Source organism: Miscanthus floridulus, chromosome 2 (genome assembly GCF_019320115.1).
Source record: "Miscanthus floridulus cultivar M001 chromosome 2, ASM1932011v1, whole genome shotgun sequence".
Classification (NCBI taxonomy): Eukaryota; Viridiplantae; Streptophyta; class Magnoliopsida; order Poales; family Poaceae; genus Miscanthus; species Miscanthus floridulus.
In genome coordinates, this window is record NC_089581.1 from 33,960,474 (window position 1) to 33,969,529 (window position 9,056).

The window sequence follows — 9,056 nt, forward strand, 5'->3', positions numbered from 1 at the left end:
CCATTCTTTGACTCTTTCCGAGGGATAACCAATGCAACAAGGTTCCATCCGAGACTATGCAAGAGGCTGGATTTGCCCGCGAGCCTGCTTGCATCTCTACAAGACTTTGTGATTCCAATGGTCGTGGAAGCATCCGACAACATCTCATCTCAATTTAAGTTGAATTCCCTAGTGAAGTAGTATAATGAACTTTCTTCCACCGTTTAGGATTGAAATGTCTTACTAGGAGTGTGCCAGAGTACTCCCCATGTCCCATAAACAATGCCATTCTCACTTCACGAGACGAAGAAACATTTTCAACTTTGACCAAACGTATATACAAAAATATTAAAATTTATGGTACAATTAGTATAATTACATAAATCATTAAATTTATTTTTATAATAAACTTATTTAGATGTATAAATGTTGCTATTATTTTTTTATAAATAGTCAAACTTAAAAAAGTTTGACCAACATGAATTCCATAATGACATTTTTTGCGGGATGGAATGACTATTTTGTATCAAACCAACGTGCAAGTCAAGTTCAGCTGTGCTTGATCTGCTGGTGCTACAGTACATGCGAGGAGATTGGCAGGGGAAACAGCAGCCGCTGCTACTTTCTAGGCCCAAGCGCCCAAAACAAACCAGGACTTTCTATCCTGGCACTGCATACCCCAGGTACTACCAAATCCCGGTGCATTAAACAACAACAACAAAACAAAATGACCCGGATTCCCAGCTGATGCTGTGATGCATGCGTTTCCAAAGCCAATACTCCTGTCTCGTAGTAATCAACATTCTATTCCATACCAATGGACGTGTACACAAATCCCTGGAACAGAAACAACCACGGCCCACGGGGCCCATCCTCCCAGTCTCCCACGAGGCCACGACTGCGATACACAGGTCTCCAACCAACCAAGCACGAGGACAGGCGAAGCGAAAGCGTGAGTGGGTGACAGAAGGACGAGGTGAGCGGAGTGGTTGGCAGGAGCATCCAGACTGATCGAGGGTTTAGGGTTTCTCCTCCTTCCCCTCCTCCACCCCGCGCCACCGCCACCGCCACCGCCGCCATGGCTGGGGTGGAAGACGAGGACGAGTTCAAGGACGCCCTGGCGGCCGCCGATCCGCCACCTTGCTCGCCGAAGCCCACCTCCAACTCCAAGTCCAAGCCCGCTACCGGAGGCGGCGGCGGCGGCCTCGGGAGGAGGCTGTTCGCTTCCATTCCTCTCCCCGCCACCCTCTCCGCCGCCATCGGCCGCTTCTCCAGTCCCAAGCCGCCGGCTTCCAATGTGGGCCTCGGGCTCCTACTCGACGCGGGGGCGGGGCCCGCTCCCTCCGCCGACGGCCCCCCTGCCTCCGACGCGGCCTCGGGCGGCAGCAGCCTCCACATGCCCTCGCTGGCTGCACTCCAGCGGCAGCACGGGGACGATCAGATTGCTGGGCGTGGCGCAGGTGTGGAGGAGGAGGAGCTAGGGTTGGTACCGGCCGAGGAAGGGTGGAATACAGCTGAAGACTGTCGGGAGAAGGAAGGTCTTGCTGTCGATGGGCGCTCTGCGAACAGAAATTGTTTCCCGACGCGTGGTCAGGTGGAGGAGGGGGAGCAGTGCCCTGGTGATGAGCTGGGGGCAGCCGTGGCCCAAGATCAGGAGGTGGTGGTGGAGCAACAAGGGGCCACCGAGGATTTTGCTGCTGTGGTGGAAGATGAGAGTAACTACTCTGCAGTAGAGCAATGTGCTGGTGATGAAACAAGGGCAGTCAAGGCTAGCAATGCTGTGAGGGTGATCAAGCAAGAGTGTGCTGGTGGCATACTGGATGCAGCTGAAGATGGTGTTTCTGTAGGATTGCAAGAGGAGGCGAATGCTGTGGTGGAAGAGCAAGGCGTGGATGTCATTTCTGTACAAGATCAACATGAGGTGGTGGAGCAGTGCGCTGGTGATAAATTGACAACAACCACAGATGGTAATGCTGCACAAGATCAAGAGGTGGTGGTGGAGCAAGAAGGGGCAACTGAGTGGTACACTGCTTTGGAAGCTGTAGAACAATGCAGCGATGATGGGTCAAAAGCAGGAAAGGATGGGGATATTGTTGAAGAAGAGAAGGGTGTGGAAGAAGAAGGTGCTGTTGGTCTACTACTGGATGCAGCCAAGGATGGTGCTCCTGTGGAATCACAAGAGGATGATGATTTGGTGGTGGCAGAGCAAAATGAGGATAGTCGTTTCTTTACAAGATCAACATAAAGTAGTCGAGCAGTCTACCAGTGATCAATTGAGAACAGCCACAGATGATAATGCTGTACAAGATCAAGAGGTGGTAGAGCTAGAAGGGGAAACTGAGTGTTACACTGCTGTGGAAGCTGTAGAACAATGCTGCTATGATGGGTCAAAAACAGTGAAGGATGGCGATATTGTTGAAGAAGAGAAGGGTGTGGAAGAAGGTGCTGTTGGTGTACTACTGGATGCAGCCAAGGATGGTGCTCCTGTGGAATCACAAGAGGATGATGATTTGGTGGTGGCAGAGCAAAATGAGGATGCCGTTTCTTTACAAGATCAACATAAAGTAGTGGAGCAGTCCACCGGTGATCAATTGAGAACAGCCATACAAGATCAAGAGGTGGTGGAGCTAGAAGGGGAAACTGAGTGTTACACTGCTGTGGAAGCTGTAGAACAATGCACCAATCATGGATCAACAGCAGCCAAGGATGGCAATGTTGAGGAAGAAAAGGAGAAGGCGGTGGAGCAAGAAGTTTCTGTTGGTGTACTGGATGCAGCTAAAGATTGCGTTACTGTGGAACCACAAGAGGAGAATGTGGTGGTGGCGGAGCATGGCATTTCTGTGCAAGATCAACATAAGGTGGTGGAGCAATGTACCAGTGGTCGACCGAGAACAACCATGGATGATAATGCTTCAGAAGGTCAAGGGGATGGTGAAGCAGGAAGGTGCCATTTTTGATATGGATGCAACAACAGATGATATTGCTGTTGAAGATCAAGAGAAGGAAATGAAGGAATCTGATGGTGATGAATCAAGAGCAACCAGGGATGAAAATTCTGTGGAAGTTAAGGATAAGGTGGTGGACCAAGAAGATGTCGTAGACGAATACGGTGTGACCAAGGATGGCAGTGGTGCGGAGCTACTAGAGAACAACGTAGTGGCTGTAGAGCAAGGTGAGGATGGCATCTCTCTATCAGATGAGGATAATATGGTGGAACTATACACAAGTGATCAACTGAGATCAACCCTGGATGACCATGCTGCAGAAAATCAAAAGGCGGTGGGGCAAGAAGGTGACATTGTTGAAAGGGCTTGTGACCACAGATCGTATTGCTAGGTGAAGACCAAGAGAAGGAAGTAGAGCAATCTGCTGGTGATGAATCAAGGTCAACCAAGGATGAGAATGGTCTGGAAGATAATGAGAATGTGGATCTAGAAGATGTGATCAACATACAAGGTGTGATCAATGATGACAGTTGTGTGGAGGCACAAGAGGAGGGCGTGGTGGGTGCAGAGCAAGGTGGGGATGCCATGTCTGTAGGAGATGAGGGTAATGCGGTGGAGCAATGCACCAATGATCAGCTGAGAGCAACCATGGAGGATAATGCTGCAGAATTCCAAGAGTTGGTGGAGCAAGAAGGTGTCACTTTTGAAAAGGGTATGACTGCTGGTGGCATTACTGTTGAAGATCAAGACAAGGAAGTGGAACAATCTGCAGGTGACGAATCAAGCATAACCGAGGGTGAGAATGCTGTGGAAGATAACAAGAAGGTGGATCAAGAAGATGCCATTAACAGACAAGGTACAGCTAAGGAAGACAGTGGTGTGGAGCCACAAGAGGAGAACGTTGTGGATCCAGATCAAGGTGTGGATGACCTTTCTGTACTAGATGAGGGTAATGTGGTGGTACAATGCACCAGTGATCAATTGAGAACAACCATGGAAGATAATGCTGCAGAATTGCTAGAGGTGGTGGAGCAAGAAGGCGCCATTGTTGAAAAGGGGTGTGGCCTCAGATGGCATTACTGTTGAAGATCAAGACAAGGAAATGGAACAATCTGCAGGTGACGAATTAAGAGCGACCGACGGTGAGAATTCTGTGGAAGATAAAAAGGTGTATCAAGAAGATGCCATTGACAAACAAGGTGCAGCTAAGGATGGCAGTGGTGTGGAGTCACAAGAGGAGAACATGGTGGTTCCAGACCAAGGTATGGATGGCCTTTCTGTACTAGATGAGGGTAATGTGGAACCACAGTGCACCAGTGATCAACTGAGAACAACCACAGATAATAATAATGCTACAGTTGATCCAGAGGTGGTGGAGCAAGGTGTTGGTAGCACCTTGGGTGCAGCCAAGGTTGGCATTGCTGTGGAAGAATCACGAGAGGAGGACATCATGGTGGCAGAGCAAGTTGAAGATGGTGTTTTTGTACAAGATCAAGATGAGGCAGTGGAGCAACACACCAGTGATCAACTGAGAACAATCACAGATGATAATGCTGTGGAAGATCAAGAGGTGCACAGAGAGAAGATTGGTCTCTCTGAAGGATACCCACAGAGGCCTGGTAAACAGAACTGCCGTTTTTACATGTCAACCGGGAGCTGCTCATATGGGTCATCATGCCACTTCAATCATCCACGGGTAAAATTGGCATTAATTTCTTAACTCTGTTGGCTTTTCAGTATCAGCCTTCTTTCATCTGGTTAATGATATACAATCAACCACACTCCATTTGATTTGTTTTACATGTGTGCATGCATCTTTTCCTTCACAATGCATTTTATCCATCTAAATTTGAAGTGCATGCTATAAAGATTTCAGTGCTGACTTGCTGTATTTCCAGTATGTGTGATATGCACTTTAGAAAGTTGTGGTATACCTGTTTAGTGTTTTATTTTTCATTTGTGGATCTTATTATTATCTGGCATAACTTTCGTCCTTATTTCATATTGAAACTTGTTTTCATCACTACAGCTCAAAGCAAAACTGGAAGTTTCAAGTTTCCCTTCTGAACAAAGAAATCATGAAGTTGAATTTCTGGAACTGAACCGTGTTGGCCTCCCCATTCGAGAAGTATGCATTTTCCTGTTTCCTTCTATTCATCTAAGCTGGTTCATAAACTTATGCTTCGCATTTAAAGTTGCTGAGCCAAATTTCGTTCTTTGATCAGGGAGCAAGGAAGTGTACCTATTACATGCGTAATGGTACATGTGGATATGGAAAGAAATGTTGTTATAACCATCCAGAGCAAGTGCTTGATGTTCAACTCCACACGGCAACGGGATGGGATGATACTAACTTGCAATCTTCACCACACTCAAAGAAGTCACCTGAACATGGAACCATGGATGACATATCGTCTGGATCTGAGATCCTTCCTCCAAACATACTTCGGATGCTTTTACCTCCTCAGAATGTGCCCCCTTGTACAGAAGAAAAGGAAATGAGGATAAAAAAGGTACATCCATACATGCTGTCTATTTGAATATTGTACATTTATGTAACTGTATATGTAAATATTCATTTGTTCACATCTTGGAATTCTGCAACATATTTTTTAGAAAAGAAACCCTATGTTTATTTTCTTGTAGCATATCTGCTTGTATATGGATGAATGCTTTTCCAATCTTCATTGGGACTGCAATTTCGTTTTTATTCTTTTTTTGTTCCTTTCAGATGTTATCAACCCAAACCCAAGCCATATGACCTCAAAAACCATGTGACACTGCTCAGATGTATTTTCATATTGTTGATTGAATAAATATTTGGCATTAGTTTCTTCCAATATTTGTTGAATCTAGTAGATGCTTAAGTTGAACCTATAGACCTGGACCTTTATGTGAAAAGGCATTCTGATATGACTAGCCTGTGGCAGCTGAGCCGAAGTGTTAGGGAATTTTGCATGCTACTATTTGATTTTATTAGACAAGCGTCCTTTTCATTCAAGTAAAGCAGATTTGTCACTTTTGCAATTTTGGAATTCCACATGTACTATGCATACTGTGGCCATAGTAATGCATTCTTAATAACTTTTCTCATTTGCTTCAAGTAGGATCCTGATTGGGCATCTGCTTCAGATGATTCTGATGGCTGCTGCTCGGCGGATAGCTCAGATGGGCCTTTGTGCAAGCAGGAACATGGGGACTATCCTGAGAGGCCTGTATGCCCTTTCCTTCTGAGATTTGGTAATTGTAGGTTTGGATCATCGTGCCAATATTACCATCCAAAAGACAAATTTCCAAGTACCTACCATCCAAAAGACAAATTCCAAAGTAGATACCATCCAAAAGAAAAATCAAGTAGATACCATCCAAAAAAAGAGCCATCACTATCAGGAGAACTGATGGTTTATCCTGACAGACCTGGTGAACCTGAGTGCCCCTTCTATGTGAAAACCGGGTCCTGTAAATTTGGTGCAAACTGTAAGTTTCATCACCCGAAGGATATAACCCCAAGCATTGCAGGGTCCAGCAAGTTCAAAAAGGTCAGTTGCTGCAAACGAACACAACCCAGCAGCTAGAACCACACTAAAAGATCAGATGTACCAGCAACAAAAATATCCTGAGAGGCCTGGTCAACCAGATTGCCGGTACTACATGCAATTTGGGAAATGTAAATTTGAATCAGCATGTATATTCAATCATCCAAAAGAACTTTCAAGTGGGTGGCATCCCGCAGAATGCCCATTCTACATGAAAACTGGGACATGCCAATTTGGATCAGCTTGTGAATTTTATCACCCGAAAGATCGGTGCCCAAGCAGAGCGGTATGTATTTATTATTGATGGTTAGTTCATTCAGTGGTAGTTCTTTTTCTTGTCTTCTCTTTAATTAGTAGTACCTAGTTGCTATTCACTACCTTACTTCTTAATCACTGGAAAAGGCACAAGCTAGTAACTGAACACACCTTTTCAAATTACCTGTGGCATTCCAAGATTCTTTAGTTGGTTTCAAACTACAGTAACAATGATGATTTGATTATCTGTTATGTAGATAAGAAAGAGTGTGCATGCTTGTTTTTTAAGCATTGTGATCTGTGCTTGTTATTCCTGATCTGATGTTTATGCAAAGAAATGTTATTCCTAAATGGCTTCAAGGTGTTTCTGTTTGGAGTGGGAGATCTCCTTTGTCTCCATTATATACTTTCTTCTTAATGAAATGATATGCAGCTCTCCTGCATGTTCGAGCAGGGGGATTAGGTGTTCACAGATTTTCACATTGTGATTTGACTGATTTCAACTATACATGGTTTATTTCTCCTTTCTGGTATTTGAACTGTGGAGCTGTGTTGTTTCAGGGAGTAATTGATGGTACTGACTATGGACATGATTTTGCCACGAAGTCACAGAATGTTCTGCAGCATCAAATTCATCATCCAAGAGATCGTCTTCCAAAGAATTAGGTATGTACTTGTTTATTTTTGTATCAAATGTTCATATGAATATGCCTTACATCGTTGAGGGTTTGTTCTGTTTAAATGTTCAAATAAATATGACTTACAGCCTAGCAGTTAAGGAAAAGGAAGAAAAAAGGGCACCTACATTCAGTTTACTCTCTTATAGTGTCCTTTTCTTGGTAGTAGGTACTGCACTTCCTGTTTAAGCATGGCATTGCCATTGCTGGTTCTGAGCCCCTCTCTTTTTGCGCAACATGAACCAACACTAAGTTTTCTTTACATATATAATTTGATCCAACATTAAGTCTGTCACCGTTTTGTTTTGCATTTTGAATGATCTGAGGGTAGCTGACGTTTGCACATCACACAAGCTGCTGCAACTGACATGCTGAAACTAGCTCTATCACAGCACACAGCCTGCTGCAACTGACATGCTGAAACTAGCTCTCTTATAGTGTCCTTTTCTTGTTACTGCATATGCTATTTACCATGCACACAAGAATGGCACAACAGGTCTGCATACGTTTTACTATTGTGGGTTTGGACCCTTCTCTTTTGGGCAATATGATCCAAAATTAAGGCCCCATTTGGAGGAGCCGGAGCCGGAGCACCTGGAAGCCACGCCAAACGGGCCCTAACTTGACCACTGTTTTGTGTTCCAACTGAATCACCTGAGGGTAGCTGACGTTTGCACACATCACACAAGCTGCTGCAACTGATCACTGTTTTGTGTTGCAATCTGAATCACCTAGCTGATGTTTGTGCACAGTGCACAGGCTGCTGCAATTGACACGCTGAAACTAACCCGTTACAGCACCGTAGCACATGGCAGCTTTCGCTTGTTTTGTCCCCTCAGTCTGACTTGTTCCTCTGGTGTTTTGGTTGCCTTGTTTGCAGGACCGTTTCCCTACAAACGACTTCCTTGACTGACTCTGGTGGGGATATGACTGGCTGTGGCTGATGAGTGGAGCAAGTTCTGATGATGGAACATAAATGCTTGTAGGAACCCCTAGTCTTCCTTTTTGGAGAGATCGATTCTGACTCATGTCTATGTCGAATTTCTGCCCTGTGTCGTTAGAGTTCTAGTACCAGATGCGATCCCAGCCACTGATATACCATCTAACATTGCTGTGACCCTTGATGTGGTGTTAACTTGAGTTTGCGGATTACAGTGAGTTAGCATGCAGCTCAGATCCCTGCAGTTGCTGAAGATTGGGATAATGGCCAGATCAGACCATATTCTGTAACTTGTGACTTTTACATCGTCAGGTCTCCTGGGTTCAGCCTCTATTGTTTTGTTTGTGTGCGGTGACCATATGTGTGTCGGTTGTCTCCTGGGTTTCAGCCTCGCATTCGGGCGTTCGGCCTTGATGTTCTTGCTCCGTTTGCATGTCATGGCGGCTGTACGACGCTATAGGCATTTCAGCATTTGCATGCAAGCTTCTGATTACGCTCACCACGTTAGTGGTGCTAGGCACCATAGCCCCAGCAAGCAGCAAGATCGACCTGAGCGTGCCCGCGGCGGGTGCCCGTTCGCATGTCATGGAGGTTAACGTCATCGCGTTGTCGTAGTCCACAATATGCATAAGAGGCGAAGTAAGACCGTCTCCAATAGGAGACGAAAATGGGTTATTGGTCTTTAATAGAGTATCTATATAGGAGACCTATTTTGGCACAATCT

At 45.3% G+C, this 9,056-nt stretch overlaps 1 pseudogene; it reads left to right on the forward strand.

Annotated features, from left to right (window-relative positions):
• Window positions 1-955: 955 nt before the first annotated feature.
• Window positions 956-8,597, forward strand: LOC136521518 (uncharacterized; annotated as a pseudogene).
• The last annotated feature ends 459 nt before the right edge of the window (window positions 8,598-9,056 follow it).